Genomic DNA, 17,277 nt, shown 5'->3' on the forward strand with positions numbered 1-17,277 from the left:
GTCACATTTCACCGCAGCTGCCCACGGTGACATGTCGGCAAACGAGAGGCAGAGGACTCGGTGCAATTAGCCAGTGATGGACACGATGGAAAGGCACACCTGGGAGCCAGAGAAACTGCTCTCCCGGCTCAGAAAGCTCATGCTCCTGTTTGTAGCTGAGGTGAATGCCTGGCGACGAGGTTTATGGGGACAGAAAAGCACACCTTCATTTGTCACCAATCAAATGCCACAAGGCCTGGTCTGTCATAGCTGCACAACCTAGCTGAAGCTCTCTTTGGTGCCACATGCATGCAAGTGTCACTGAGGCAGAAAACAGGGCCATATAATTGAGTGGGCTGGACATGAAAGAGATGTGGCTGCAAAGAGAATCACCCTGTTGTGTTGGAGCGCATGCAGGCTCTAAGCCGGGGGGCCCTCCTCTCCAGTGTTTTTTTGTTTTTGTTTTGTTTTGTTTTGCTTTTTAAGTAAACTCTATGCCCAACATGGGGCTTGAACTCACAACCCCAAGATCAAGAGTCACATGCTCTACTGACTGAGTCAACCAGGCACACCTCTCCAGTTATTTTAGTATTTCATTAGCTAACTGCCTCTTCTATCCTTTTATTTAAAGGCTGAGGGGTTGCAAATAGACCACAAAAAAGGGAAATAAACATAAGATGGAAACATTTCACTTTGAGGGGTAGAGGTTGTGAATATATAGAGAATGTCATAAAGAAGGAAGTCTGAAGTACAAACAGGGACTCTTCCTTTGAATGACAGTTGACTCTGTAACAATAATGCTACTTTGACATATGAAGAAAACTTGACAGGGACACCTGAGTGGCTCAGTCACTTAGGCATCCAACTTAGACTTAGGTCATGATCTCACAGTTCCTGAGTTCAAGCCCTACATCTGGTTCTCTGCTGTCACCACAGAGCCCATTTGAGATGCTCTGTCTCCCTCTCTCTCTCTCTCTGCTCCTCCCCTGCTCATGTGCTCTCTCTCTCTCTCTCTCTCTCTCAAAGTAAATAAACATAAAGAGTCTGCCTCTCTAAAAAAAGAAAACTTGACAGAAATTATCTTTTTACCATTCCACATATAGAGGTGCCATTATTATCAGCAGAAATTGTGCACTAGACCTGAAGGTAAGGTCTTTAATTAAAAACAAATAAATAAACAACTACACTGGGAGAGCTAAAACCAAACACTTATCCAGAAAGTATACCAGTGTTTAAAGCTAATGACTCTCTTGGGGAAGACATATCTGCAGCAATTGCCATTGGATTGTTGAACCTTAAACCAATCTATCAAGATGTAACAATGTAAAAAGATCTGAGTGAATATTCATTTCAGTTGCTAGGGAAGCCTAAGCAATGAACTTGAAAGAAAGAAAACAGTTTAAATTGCAATATAAAAAGTATTGTCAGAAACCAAGTTTTATTGCTACAGTGTTTCAGCCACCCAAATAACAGACTGCACAGAGCATTCAAATCCCTACCTCTCCCCCTTCTTAAAGCAAGTTCCTGAAAGTTCCTCCAGGTTTTAAAGTTACCTTCTCTGAGCAGTAGAAAACAAGAATTACCACATTGAGACTCCTGGAGGTAACATATATTAACTGGAATTTCTCAATTATAGAAAAGATTCAAATAGAAATTTAGGCAATCATACAAATCACTTTTGTCCATAAGAAGGATTTGGTTTATTAGAGAAGAAACTGATGTTAGTTTGTATTCAAAGAGGTGTGTATAATGAAACAGAGTATTGGATTTGGAGTCCAGGGCAGCTGGGCTTAAATCTTGGCTCTACCGTATATTTATATTACCTCTGTCACTAGGCCTTCATGAGCCTCAGTTTTCTCAAAAGTAAAAAAACAAAAACAAAAACAAAAACAAAAACAAAAAACGGGGACAATTACACTGTCCCTGGGTTGTTGTGAAGTTTCAATATATCAACATTTGTGAAGGTACCTGGCCTAATGCTTGCTACATAACAGGCTCTGTTTTCCTTTCCTTACTACAATAGTTTCTTCTATGAGAAATGGTGTTGAATGCTGACATAATTTATTTTATTTTTAAACCAGAATCCACATGTTAAAAGCTTTCCCGTCATTCCCTCAACCCAGAGGAAACCTTAATTCACTTGGGCACTGAAGGGGTTTGGCCACCTCTTCTCACTTAGTTGTCATTCTCTACTTTGAGGGTAAATGTTAATACAGGCACAAAGTACCCTCAGAAATTAAAAAACAGGCAGCATAACCTTGAAGGGGAGAGGTAAAACATGGACACATGGACACTATATACATTGCACACACACATACTCAAAAAAAAACTATCACCTTCAAGCTACCTTCAGTTTTTCTTTAGAAAAACTTATGTTCATCTCTTCTGAACAAAATATAGGCATAAAATATTCTATCTTGTGAATATAGGGTATCTAATGCTGCAAGCCTTGAAATGGCTGTTCAGTAGGAAATGGTTCAACATACCCTGTAGAACTCTATGCCTTACCATCACAATCCCAGACTTTAGTCTGTACTACAAAGCTCTAATCATCAAGACAGCATGGTTTTGGCACTATAACAGACACACAGACCAATGGAATAGAACAGAGACTCCAGAATTGGACCCACAAAAGTATGGCCAACTAATCTTTGACAAAGCAGGAAAGAATATCCAGTGGAAAAAAGACAGCCTCTTTAACAAATGCTGCTGGGAGAACTGGACAGCAACATGCAAAAGAGTGAAACTAGACTACTTTCTTACACCATTCACAAAAACAAACTCAAAATGGATAAAGGACCTGAATGTGAGACAGGAAACCATCAAAACCCTAGACAAGAGAGCAGGAAAAAAACCTCTCTGACCTCAGCCATAGCAATTTCTTACTTGACACATCTCCAAAGGCAAGAGAATTAAAAGCAAAAATGAACAATTGGACTTCATCAAGATAAAAAGCTTCTGCACTGCAAAGGAAACAATCAACAAACCTAAAAGGCAACCGATGGAATGGGAAAAGATATTTGCAAATGACATATCAGACAAAGGGCTAGTATCCAAAATCTATAAAGAACTCCCCAAACTCTACACCCGAAAAACAAAGAATCCAGTGAAGAATTGGGCAGAAAACATGAATAGACACTTCTCTAAAGGAGACATCCAGATGGCCAACAGGCACATGAAAAGATGCTCAATGTCACTCCTCATCAGGAAAATACAAATCTAAACCACACTCAGATATCACCTCACACCAATCAGAGTGGCTAAAATGAACAAATCAGGAGACTATAGATGCTGGAGAGGATGTGGAGAAACGGGAACCCTCTTGCACTGTTGGTGGGAATGCAAATTGGTGCAGCCGCTCTGGAAAGCAGTGTGGAGGTTCCTCAAAAAATTAAAAATAGACCTACCCTATGACCCAGCAATAGCACTGCTAGGAATTTACCCAAGGGATACAGGAGTACTGATGCATAGGGGCACTTATACCCCAATGTTTATAGCAGCACTCTCAACAATAGCCAAATTATGGAAAGAGCCGAAATGTCCATCAACTGATGAATGGATAAAGAAATTGTGGTTTATATACACAATGGAGTACTACGTGGCAATGAGAAAGAATGAAATATGGCCCTTTGCAGCAACGTGGATGGAACTGGAGAGTGTTATGCTAAGTGAAATAAGTCATACAGAGAAAGACAGATACCATATGTTTTCACTCTTATGTGGATCCTGAGAAACTTAACAGAAGACCATGGGGGAGGGGAAGGAAAAAAAAAAGTTAGACAGGGAGGGAGGCAAGCCATAGAAGACTCTTAAAAACTGAGGATAAACTGAGGGTTGATGGGGGGTGGGAGGGAGGGGAAAGTGGGTGATGGGCATTGAGAAGGGCACCTGTTGGGATGAGCACTGGGTACTGCATGGAAACCAATTCGACAATAAATTTCATATTAAAAAAAAAAAAAAGAACTCTGTGCCTTACATGGGCTTGGGAAATATTAGGTTAAAGAAAACCAGCAGTATGTTGTCATGCTAACATTAATCTCATTAGAGAGGTGGTTGGTCACAAACATGCCACATCTTTAATAGCACAGGTATGATGTAGTAATTTAATTCCTGGAAAGAATGTGAAGATTTTACAAAAACTTGATTCTACCTCCTGTTTCTTTTCTTTTCTTTTTTTTTTTTAATGTTTATTTATTTTTGAGAGAGAGAGGGCATGAGTGGGGGAGGAACAGAAAGGGGAAACAGGATCTGAAGCGGGCTCATGCTGACAGAAGAGAACCCTACGTGGGGCTTGAACTCATGAACTGTGTGATCATGACCTCAACCAACTGAGCCACCTGGGTGCCCCCTACCACCTGTTTCTTTTTAAGAGCTAGAAGTTTGAGTCTCTTTCCTTACAAAAGGCTGTGCCCAAACCAAGAGCTAGATGGGTTTCACTATGGATTTAAACCTGGGAGCTTTTTACACATAGTATTTATGCAGGTTTCTGGTTTGTAAAACACTTCAATACAGCTTCTCCCTGGTCTAATATTTGTGATGGCAACAGCTGCATTCTCTATTTGGACCCAGAGTCATCTGTTTGGCAGGGCTTCCTTCAGATCTGTGGACTTGCTGCCCGTTCTAGCCTCATTTGACAGCCTGATCTCGCTGCACCTGGGATGTCTGGCACTCCCAGCTGTTGGTGATAAGACAATTAAAAAGGGACAGGTAAATAGCACTTCCTCTGCAGCTCAGAGCTCCTGCAATGCTGTCAGAATGAGCACTTGCAAGCAGGAAGCAAGAGGCTCCAGAGGAGCCTCTAGAGGAGGACATTAAAGAAAAGGATTAAGAGAAGGGGAGGAAGGGGCAAATCATGCGAGGGAGAAAGAGTAAGCAAATGTTAAAGAGACATGGGAAAACACAAGATTTAGAAGTGAAGGCAATATTTCTAAAAGGTGTCTAGAACAAGAAAAAAGAAGAGTGATTAAGGACGAAGACTGTCAAGAAAAGTTAGCCAATACCAGCCTTTCCCTAGGCAGATCATTTCTTATTTATTTATTTATCCTTATTTGCTTTTGTTTTTGTTTTTAGCAGCCTGAGTTTTTAGAAATGGAGGTGGAACAAGAGTGGGCCAAGGTCCCAGGTGGGCCCAAATTTCAGAAGTGAGATACCACACTGGGCAGAAGCCATTTAGGGAGGCAGAGGAACGATCGCTTTGCTTCCTTTAATTGAGGAAGCATTTAATGAAGTATCTTCTTTTACCTAAACCTAGGTAGAGACCTATGTTGGTGTACCCAGAGGTAACAGGTAAGAAAAAAGAGAAGCCAGACTCAAATAGGTCAGTGGGTAAGAGTCTGAGCTAAAGCCAGACAGGAGTAAGGTGTCGAGACATTATGCAGAATCTCGAAGTACGAGTAAAATTATTGAGGAGGGCACCATTACAAGAAAGTACTATTTTAAGAAGACTGTGAATAGGGTGGAGGATGGCTTGCAAGAAGAGGCAACTGTGAGGCTGCTGCAGGAAGGCAGCTTTGGAGAGACAGGGGACTGGACTACAAATGAACTTATCAAGAGTCAGGCTCAAAGGCTGGTTTATGTTTTCATTCCTAACCACTCTGTATAGGAGCAAAGTCATGTCTGTTTTCTTCGGCAGAATTTCTTCTCCAGACTTCTTAATACTGGGAACTAGTACCACTATCTCAATCCCACTGGATTATTTACACATTTATGCCTCTTGAGCAAACAAACACAAAGTAAGAACTCATAAATTCTAAAGCTTTCTTTGGGTATCTTACTATTCCCCAAAGGTGTTTTGTGTTTTCTTTTTAATTGTCAACTTTAATCATTTTTTCATTATTTTTTTTACATTTATTTATTTTTGAGAGACAGAGAAAGACAAAGCACGAGCAGGATGAGACACAGAATCCAAAGCAGGCTCCAGTCTCTGAGCTGCCAGCACAGAGCCCGACGCAGGGCTTGAAGTCAGGAACTGTGATATCATGACCTGAGACGAAGTCAGACACTCAACCGACGGAGCCACCCAGGCGCCCCATCATTTTTTTCTTTTTTAATCAATAACTGTATTCTTAATGCTATTTCTCAGCAATTTCTTGCCAACTTCATTTGTTAAATCTTAACCTTTCTTTTCTTTGTGTTTTTCTTACAGTTCTCAATCCTCCTTGCTGGTATTCTGTACCTACTATAAGCTATTATAACGAACTTTTCTTTTTTAGTTCTCTCCATATTTTTAACAAAGAAGATAAATCAGAAACATAAATAGCTGGTTATATACGTGTGACTAGACATTTCAGGAAGCTCCTTTAGTCAATTGTCAGGTCAAGTGGCAATGTTCATATAAATCTAAATAAACCCAAGTTATTGTTGAGAGCAATATATACAATGTCAATAGAAAAAAAAGTCCTACTTCAATTTGCAATTATATTCCTTTCAGAAAGATTCAGAGAAGGGGCCAGATGTTGAAAAGCAATAACCAGGGCTTCATGCCCAATTTTATGTGATGCCTATTGGGTCTTTGTTGAGTGCCTGGCCAAGCTTACAGTCTTAATTCTGACAGTTCACACCCCTCTCAACTTGCCAGTGTGGGAATTACGAGACTCACAGTCAAGCAGGTCAAGTCAGCTGATATAATTCTATTCTCTGACCTTTACCAAGAACACAACAGGGATCAATTATTTTCATTGCCCAGTAGAGTCCAGAGGAGAGCTGGACTACAAATGGAGGGGAAAAAATGGGATGACTACGTGCAAAGTATACGCATAAAGGCAGTGTGCCAGAGAGAAGTGATGAAAGGTAGGCAGGAGGATGGGGGACAACTGAGAAAATCTCAGGGATTCGGCTGCAGGCCAGCAATGCCAGGTAAGATGCATGGTGATAGATGCTCAGTTTTGCTTTGCTTCTGACAAGCCTCCAAATATAAATCTAAAGGTGTTTTTTTTTTAATGTTTACTTTTTTATTTTTGAGAGACAGAGCATGAGTGGGGGATGGGCAGAGAGAGAGGGGGAACACAGAATATGAAGCAGGCTCCAGGCTCTGAGCTGTCAGCATAGAGCCCAACACAAGGCTCAAACCCACAAACCGTGGGATCGTGACCTGAGCCACCAAGGTGCCCCCAAATACAAATCTTAAGAACAATGGGATCAGAGCTTCTTCAACACCTACATATAACAGTAGCAAAAGTAATTTTGCGTAAAAGAAATAGGCATCATTCCACACCCCCTTTTGTGGAATAAGCCAGCAGCTCATGAATCATTGCTGTTTTTTGGTTTTGTTTTGTTGTATTTGTTTGTTTGTTTGTTTTTGTTTTTGTTTTTCCCAGGGAAAGGCTTACAGACTAGAGTAAGTATCTCATGTTGCTGCATTTTAATGGGGGGATATGTGCAAAGCTCAGTCTTGTAGGTGATGCCACCTTGACTGAACATGCTTAGTTGGTCTAAGCCAACATTTAAAATGTGAATGCCTTACCTACTTGTGGTGAGACTTCCTTAGATATCTGTGAATATCTTTGTTTGTATATCAAATGAAGTACAATACACACTGGTTTACTGAAAAAAAAAATCATGAACCCAGAGTGAATTTACCATGCTCTAATTCCTATTTGTAATCATAGCTACTAGCTATTGCCTTTTCACCATATGCCAAACAACGTGCTAACCTTTCTTCACAAGAAAACTGAGGTATAAAGAAGTCAGGTAACTTGCCCAAGTTCACACAGCCATGATTTGAATATAGCTTCAAAACAATGTCCAGCTTCTCTGGGAGGTCTTCCCTAGGGGGAAGAAGAAGCAAAGCCTCCCACGTGACCAGGAGCATGATGACCTCTCCAAAAAACATGGCGACTGTTATACAATCAGATGGATGGCAGGCTGCTCCCTCTCCCACCCCTGAGAAAAAGGGTGAAGCATGAAATTGCTCTAGGCCCTTGGGCTTAGCTGTTGTCTGGGGTATCATTGATACATTAGTCTTACTTGATTTTCATTACAATCTAATCTCTTGCTCAAAGCATTTTCTAATTGTGTCCCTACCCTGTTACAAAACAAAAGAAAAACAAGTATCTTCTACTATATCTCCCAGTACCCCTAGCAATTTCCTAAAATTCCATTTATTTTCCCAGCTCATCTCCCTCCATCCTACTTCTGACATCCTGTCTTTGGAGCAGCCATTGGACTGCTAACAATCCCTCTGCTCTTGCCTTGTTTTTTTTCCTGTGCATGTTTGCTTCCTCCATTAGTCCATCTCTATTTATTTTTCTATCCATGTATCCTTTGTTCAGACACACTTGATCTACACTTATATCCCTCCCCGTGCTCTCACAGAATTTTACCTGAACTTATTACCTCTCCTGTATCGTATAGTGCTTTGAATGCTAAAATGACTTCACTTCTGTATTTTAAGCTAAATAAGGACAGAGATTTTTCTATTCCCATTTTTCTCTCTCTTACCTAGTACCTAACATAGTGATTGAAAAATATTAATATAAAGAACTTACTTGCTAAGCTCCTATCCCACAGAATCAGATTTAGTTCTACGTAGCTTATGTTCACCCAATAAATATTAGTCAGTTTAAACCTCAACAATCCCATTATTAATGATTTTTCATATTTTCCACCCTCCCATCAGTCCTCTATGAGAAAAAAAACAAAAAACAAAATAAAACCCCAAGCAACAAACTCTACCGTAATTCTGACTGACGCTTTTTAAGTGCTTTTTGAAAATGAGATTAAAAAAAAATCAAATTCTGAAAAATTATATTACTTACATGGGGGCCTAAGTGCATTTCAATTTGCTTTTTACAAAAGTAATTTAGACTTTTCATGGCATTAAGTCTCTCTCCCTCTCTCTTTTTAAGTTTAGTGAACTTGTGGCTATATATTGGTTGGGACATTTTTTATTGCTCTTTTATTTTGGCATCTATTATCCTTTTAGTCTCACAAAGCCCCTCTCATCATTTGGTTCTGGGAATAAATACTGAGCGTCTTATGGCTTCTCAAAACAGTGGGTGGGTTTCCATGTAAGCCACTTTTTAAATCAGATGTTCCCATCCTGATTTTCATTTCCTTTGCCAAATGAGAATCATTTGGCACTCTTTCTCTCGAGAAAACTGGGTAGGAGGTAGAAGCAACACTCTTTGGAGGATTGAGAAAGGACCAATTTCCAACTTAAGCTCCCGGTACATAGGGAGAACCTTTTGGCGGAAGCACAATGTGAGCCACACTTTTCTCTTTGTGAGCCTTGCACGCTAGTCAGCGGACTATGGGAGATCCCCCTACTGACGCTTTACTCTTTCCCCCTCCCCTGGACACATCTGAATTGGGATGCCAATAAATTCTTAAGGAAGCTAGTTTAGCCTGTCACCAGGGAATTTACCTCTTCCTCCAGGAATTGGATATGCTGCACCAAATTTAATAAATTTCATTCTTTGTTATAGCTATCCATTGTGTAGTTCACTTGGTACCCAACACAGAGTAAGGCTTTTGTATTTGCTTAAAAGTGGATCCTTTGAAAATGAGCCCTTCTCAATGGCCTCACTTATCTACTCCTTCTGGACCTTGGCAGGACTGGCTGTGCTCTGATCCAGACTAGTTCTGGCAGCACCGTGTGGGATTCCTATCTAGCGGCACCTGGTTACAGGCTGAGGTACGAAGGCAGGCGCAGAAAACCCTCTGCAGGGGCATGGACCCTCCCCATCCACGGGTGTCAGGCCTCTAGGGTTGGCAAAGAAGGGCATCTGCTCTATACTAAGTGCAGCTCTTTTTTTTTTTTTTCAACGTTTTTTATTTATTTTTGGGACAGAGAGAGAGCATGAACGGGGGAGGGGCAGAGAGAGAGGGAGACACAGAATCGGAAACAGGCTCCAGGCTCTGAGCCATCAGCCCAGAGCCCGACGCGGGGCTCGAACTCACGGACCGCAAGATCGTGACCTGGCTGAAGTCGGACGCTTAACCGACTGCGCCACCCAGGCGCCCCTCTTTTTTTTTTTAAAGTGTATGTATGTATGTATGTATGTATGTATGTATGAGAGAAAGAGAGAATGAATGGGGGAGGAGCAGAGAGAGAGGGAGCCAGAATCCCAAGCAGGCTCCACATTGTCAGTGTGGAGACCCACGGAGCGCTCGAACTCAGGAACTATGAGATCTTGACCTGAGCCAAAATCAGGAGTCTGACACTTAACCTACTGAGCCAGCAACTTGGGCCACCCTAGGGTGCAGCTCTTCTATGTGAGGATTCCACAAGCAGCAAAACAGACCTACTGGCTGCCAAATTGGGTAAGGCTCTCTCACATTACCCAAGGGATCCTTCCTCTAGCTTCCCATTTATTCTACTGAATGTTTCCTGGAAAGTGAGTAAAAGTGCTAATGTTCTATGAATCACTATTTGTGACTGAAAATAGGCTCAAACTCCCTAATAAATATGTGCAAGAGCCTGGTAGTATACCCTGTTGGACCCACTGTGTGGGCAGAGCATGCTGTATTTGCCTCTGTTTCAGAACACATCTGACCAGCAGAAAAACAGCCATATAGAAGACCTGAATCAGAAAACACGCTCCAGTGGAAATGTATGCTCTAAATTACCAAACAAAGTTGTTCCTTGGTCTGTGGCTTAATTAAATGCTGCGAGGCTGACTGAATTGCTTAGTTCTCCAGGTAGCATTGTCCTTTTGACTAAGCTTTCATACTAATTAATTGGCCTGCTGCTGGATTTTCAGGAGGGGATTCTGAAAAACTGGTTACTAGGACATTTTAGTTTGATAGAAAGGAGATCCCACTGAGATTCTGTTTCCTGTTACAGAGAACTTGGGTTTTTTGTTTTTCCTTTTTCTTTTTTCTATTATGTTTCTTATACATTTTGTGTTTTTTGTAGTCATAGGAATATACAATTTTCTTTTGCCATTGAAATCTGCCTCAGGTGTTTGTCCCTTGGAGCCAATGGATACCTTAGTCTTTGAGAACTAGATTAAATACTCATTATGTGCCAGTCATTAAACCTGCTTCTTGGGATTGGAGGCATTGGTTAAAACCTGTTTTCTGCCCCCAAGAAAGTGAAGCAAAGCTTTGGTTGGCACTTAATGCATACCAGGCACTCTTCAAGTGCTTTACACATATTAACTCATTTAATGTTCGCAACATTAATGTGAGGAAGGTATTATTTTTCTTATTACATATGTAAGGTAACTGGGACACAGAGAGGTTAAAACACATGCCCAATGTCACATAGCTAAGAAGTGATGGAGCCAGGATTCAAAGTCCGCAGGCGGAGGCCAGGGTCTTTGATCATAGTCATAACAGGAAGACACAGCCTAAAGATAAATACACAACATTGACACTGGTTCCAAACCGGGGTGGAGATACAAATGGGAGGTGGGGCAATGCTACCTGGTGAGATCAGGGAAAGCTTCAAGAATTGTTAGCCACAATAGGAAATATTTTGTGGCTTTGTCCAGTGAGATCCACAGGCGATCTGGCCCTGCTCTTCTGTTATAATGAAGAATATTTTTCTGCATACGGCAGAAGAGAGGGCAAAAGTGAAAACCAGAAACATAGATTTTTTAAAGTCCCACTGTTTTGCCTTCTTCCTGGCTCCTAACAAGAGTCAGCTCTCCTCTGTCAAATGTATCTCCTGATGATCACTGTGGAGCCCATCCAGGAACCAGGAGCACAGATGCCCCACAACTGTGGGAAGCCGATAACTACAGCAGCGGAAAGCAGTAAGACGCTTTTCGCTAATACAGTTTTTTTTTCTCCTTGGAGGTTTTGTTGGAGAGACAAGATACAAGGGGGGGGGGGGTGTAGAGTGGCTGCCTAGTATAAAAAGATGAAATGCAAAAATGGTTTCAGTTTGATGCACAAGAACATGACTTTCCTATTTTCCCATTTGCTCCTTCCTTGATTTCTAGGCAAAGGAAATGTTGCGAGGGTCATCAAAAGGACATGACCACCAGGTGACCTGTGAACTGACCCTAGCAATCAGGGGCTTCTCACTTCCTCTCCTGTCCTTAGGTTGGGTGCTCCACCTGTCTTCCCCGTTCTCACGCTGACTCAAGAGATAGAAATGTGGTGTTGAGACATCTGGACAGTATACATGACTGAATGCAGTGAAGATGGGCAGATGCAGAGATCTACATGTCTTGCAGCTGCCCAAAACAAGCTTCAGAAGTTCCCTTGCTCATTAAACTTGCCACCTAGCAATGTGAATTGGTCTGCATCTCCCTTCCATCTCTCCTTGCCCTCTGTTTATGGGGCCAGTATGGGAACCAACCGCTGTTGAACCAGCCAAGGGATGGAAGAAATGAATGCTGGGAAAGAAGCATCCATGAGGGAAATCCCACGTTGGCCATGGACCTCTATGTGGGGGGAGGGAGCATATGTTAGATGCTTGTGGACTGCCATGTAAATATGGGGATGCCCCGAAAACGCAGGCTGGGCTAATGTGCTTGTTTGAGGAACTTTGCATTGTGTATTGCAGCAAAGAAGAGAAATGCACTGTTGCCACAGTGGGCTGGCCTCTGCTGTGGGCAGTTAGACTGCACACAGATGCCCAACTCTAGGCTGAAGCTCAAGTTAGAAATCTGGAAGAAGAGCTGAGACAAAAATGTCCACTACTGTCCTGGCTTCAGGGATAGCAGACATGGGGGGAGAGCAGGATAAGAAATTAGAGACCTTAGCATGTCATTTGGCAAACTTAGGAAAGACCAAGTTGTCTCAGATTATGGTCCAAATGCTTGTGACAGCCTGATTGGACGATAAAAGGTGAAATTCCTGAGGGAAAAAAAAAAATGATGAGAATGAAGAGGATAGTGTTATGGTGATTTGATGAGGAAATGGACAGAGTGCCCCATGCTGTCCAACCCCTAAAACAAAGGAAAACTTGATATAATAATTACCCTAAACTTCTAATAGAAAAATACACCCCGAAATCCCTAGGAGAAAACTTAACTTCTTTCTCCTCCCTTGAAGTTATAAATCTTATCACGTTTTTAAAATCTAAGCACACCAGGAGATAATCCAAACACTGCCCACACGAACTGAAGGAAAAAGAAGGAGGGGGAAAGAGGCTTTTAAAATACAGACTGCTAGAGAAAGCTCTCTTAACCCCAAATCCAATCCACGGCCTCTACAAGGTTACTCATTAAGGGCTACAGTTTTCCAAAAAAAGCTATGGGTCTGTGTCTGTCAGTGTGTTTATATATGTCTATGAATATGTTCTGTGCATGTGATTTCTACCTCCAGAGAGTATTGTGAAAATTGATTTGTAGAAGGGTTTTTGTTTTATTTTTACAAAACTGCTAGAAATAATAAGGATGAAAGAAAGTGACTGTATACAAAGAGTAGTTAAGGAAAATAATGTCTTTGGGGGGTGCAGGGCAATAAGGAAAGATACGAAGGACATGTTTCATTAAAAATTCTTTTTAAGTATATTAATTTTTGAGAGAAAGAGAGAGGGGGAGAGAGAGAGAGAGAGAGAGAGAGAGAGAGAGAGAGAGAGAATGAGTGGGGGAGGGGCAGAGAGAGGGAGACACAGAATCTGAAGCAGGTTCCAGGCTCTGAGCTGTCAGCACAGAGCCTGATGCAACGCTGAACTCACCAACTTTGAGATCATGCCTGAGGCAGAGTTGAAAAAGACTGCTCCTGGGGTGCCTGGGTGGCGCAGTCGGTTAAGTGTCCGACTTCAGCCAGGTCACGATCTCGTGGTCCGTGAGTTCGAGCCCCGCGTCAGGCTCTGGGCGGATGGCTCGGAGCCTGGAGCCTGTTTCCGATTCTGTGTCTCCCTCTCTCTCTACCCCTCCCCCGTTCATGCTCTGTCTCCCTCTGTCCCAAAAATAAATAATAAAAAAAAAAAAAAAAAAAAAAAGAAAAAGACTGCTCCGGATTAAAAAAAGAGAGAGAGAGAACAAAAGCTGAATGGATATAGAAAATTATAAGTTTGTGAAAAAGTAATAATGAGAATTTATATGTAGTTAAGCTAAGATTAAAATGGACTTAAGTTAAAAAAAAGAATTTTAATATCAAAGGTATAGTAGTACAAAATTAGAATTTGGTTTTATTTCAGTGAAGAGGACTGAGTTTTCTTAGGGGTGCCTGGGTGCTCAGTCAGTTAAGCATTTGACTCTTGGATTTGGCTCAGGTCATGATCTTGCTGTTTGTGAGTTCAAGCCCTGCCATAGGGCTCTGAACTGACAATGTGTAGCCTGCTTGGGATTCTCTCTCTCTCTCTCTCTCTCTCTCTCTCTCTCTCTCTCTCCCATTCGCAGTCTCTGTGTCTCTCAAAATAAGTAAATAAACTTAAAAAAAAAAAGGACAAAGTTTTTGTTTTTGTTTTTACATTATTGGTCTTCTCTTATTAAAAAATAGTAACCAAAGGTTTTTCTTTACCTTTAATCTGCCTGGAAAACAATTCTGTGTTCTACCTCTATCAAGTTTTTGATTACTTAAGAAAACTAAGTCTTTTCTATTAAAAGAGCTGAGTTTTTTTTTTTTTTACAACTATGTAGTTTTTTGTATATGTTAAGTTTCACTGGAAACATCAAGAAGTGACGCTCTAAACCTTTTTTATGGGCTATTTATCGGAATCTAAGAATCTGACATGTCCTGATATATTTTAAAATGCATGTCACAGAAATAACTAAATTCCCTTATCACTTGCACTATAATGACCTCTTATCAGACAGTCATTGTTTTACTCTGATCCTTTTGCAAAAGTGTTCCTATAAAGGTGCTTCATCTTCAAGATTCATGGACAGTACTGGCAAATACAGGTGTCTGCTAACTAAGATTATACCACTGACCTGAATCAGAATTAATTACACGAGATGATAACCCAAGACTTGTCCCTGTTCTCCTCCCCTCAATAAAATAGGCTCACTGCATTGATGATACAATGTTAACATGTGAAGACTTGCCTCTGCTGCAGGACACTCTGCAGGCTTTGCTGGAATATCTGTGAGGGATACTATGGGCAGTGAATCCACAGACAATTGAAGGTTCAGGCACCACCATAAAGTTTGGGGAAGTCATTTGGTCAGGAAAGGCAAGTGTTATCTTGATACTGTGGTTAACAAGATCCAACCCTACTCAACCCTTAAAATATGCAAGAGAAACACCCTTTGTAGGTATTTGGGGTTTGGGAGGACTTTCATTCCTTACCTGGCACAATACCTCCATCCTCACTCTGCCTGGTAAAGAAAGGGCACTTGTGGATGGGGCGCCTGGGTGTCTCAGTCAGTTAAGCATCCAACTTCGGCTCAGGTCATGATCTCAGAGTTCATGGGTTCGAGCCCCATGTCAGACTCTGTGCTGACAGCTCAGAGCCTGGAGTCTACTTCAGATTATGTCTCTCTCTCTCTCTCTCTCTCTCTCTCTGCCCCTCCCCTGCACTCTCTCTCTCTCAAAATAAATAAACATTAAAAAAGTTTTTTTTTTAAAAAGGGCACATGTGGGACAGAGAATCAGAATAGCAAGCCACCTTTGAGAAGGCAAAAATACTGGAAATGCATATAAAACTCTGGGCATCTCTTAAGCAAGGCTACCATTTCAGGTAGATGTGTCTGTGACTCCAGAAAATACGGGTCCAGAACTATGATAAAGAAGAGAACAAGAAAGTACCACTAGGATTTTGGTCCTAGCTCTGGAAGCGGGCAGAAACCTCAGAGCCTTCACAGAGAAACCCACATACCCTCACAGAGCAACAGTTCCCAACTGTGTATACAGCGCTCATCCAGACGGAGCTCCTCAGGAAGGAACAAACTGCAGCAGCCAATGGGCTGGATCCTGAACAGTTTGGCTGGCGATGGCTCAGGGTAATCCTTTGCACTGAAAGTTGGGTCATTCTACAGGAATTAACCTATAGCTTGGGCAGAGTCAAGGGGCAGGCTCAATATCTGTGGGGAATATTTGCTTGCGAGAGCCTGAGGCAGTCCTCATGGCTTTCCACATCCCTGCTTATGAGGAACTGGCACCCCTGGTCATCAGGAAGCTGCTGCACTAGCCTCGGTACAAGCCTTTGCAAGAGACTGGCCCTTCGGTAGATATAGTCAGAACTTGTTTTATTGCACTTCATAGATACTGTGTTTTTTTGTTTGTTTGATTGATTGGTTTTTTACAAATTGAAGGTTCAAGACTTCCGTGTAGGAAATAACTGCAGATGTGGTGGAAACAGCAAGAGAACTAGAAGTGGAGCCTGAAGTTGGCCTGAATGGCTGCAGTCTCATGATCAAACCTGAACAGATGAGGAGTTACTTCTTACGGATGTACAAAGAAAGTGGATTCTTGACATGGAATCTATTCCTGATGAAGATGCTGTGAAGACAGTTGAAATGACAAGGGATTTAGAATGCTACATAAACTTTGTTGATAAAGCAGTAGCAGGGTTTGAGAGGACTGACTCCAATTTTGAAAGAAGGTCCATTATAGATGAAATGCTATCAAACAGCATCGCATGCTACAGAAAAATCATTCATGAAAGATGGGTCAGTCGATGCAAGAAACTGTCTTATTTTAAGAAATTGCCACAGCAACCACTACCCTGATCAGTTAGCAGCCATCAACATTGATACAAGAACCTCCACCAGCAAAAAGATTACCACCCACTGAAGGCTCAGAAGAATGGTTACCTTTTTTTTTTTTTTGGCAATAAGATATTTTTTAATTAAGGTATGTACATTGTTTTTTTAGACATAATGCTATTGTACACTTAATAGACTATGCTATAGTGTAAACCTAACTTTTATATGCACTGGGAAACCAAAAAATCTCCTTTGATTGGGTGTGCCTATATTACAGATTGGGTGCTTATGAAGCGTGGCCACTGTTGCCCCTGGATGAGATGGCATATTGCCAATGATGCCAAACTCTCCTTTAAATTTAGTGACTTGGTTAATGCAGTACCAGTGTGTCCTGTGCATTCTAAACTATGTCCAAGGCAACTGCCAAAGGACTTTGGGGCCACTTGCCAAAGTTTTCAACTGGTAAAGGATTGGCAAATGGATTATACCGGCCCCTTCCCTGTTAGTGAGGGTCTAAATACACCCTAGTTTGAGTGAACACTGTCTAGCATAACCCAGCGTTTCCCCTGTCACCATACAAAGCAGGCTGTAACCATTAAGAAACTAAAGAACCTGAGTACCATGTATAAATACCCTTATCAAGTACACAGTGATCAAAGGTCATGTTTCAAAAGTCATGATATGCAAGACTGGACAAAACAAAACAAAACCACGTGACATTAAATGGAGGTTCCATCTCCCCTATAACCCACAAACAGGGTTGGTAAAAAAAAAAAAAAAAGAAAACCGAGTATTAAAACAG

At 41.5% G+C, this 17,277-nt stretch overlaps 1 protein-coding gene across 1 annotated transcript in view; it reads right to left on the reverse strand.

Moving 5' to 3' along the window:
- Positions 1–17,277, reverse strand: part of ADGRB3 (adhesion G protein-coupled receptor B3) — a 732,350-nt gene that overhangs the window by 100,809 nt on the left and 614,264 nt on the right. The gene's annotated exons all lie outside the window — the stretch shown is intronic.

The sequence above is a fragment of the Lynx rufus genome, unplaced genomic scaffold, assembly GCF_022079265.1.
Source record: "Lynx rufus isolate CCGP_SWC_20201006 ecotype Redwood Valley unplaced genomic scaffold, mLynRuf1.p SCAF_6, whole genome shotgun sequence".
Taxonomy (NCBI): domain Eukaryota; kingdom Metazoa; phylum Chordata; class Mammalia; order Carnivora; family Felidae; genus Lynx; species Lynx rufus.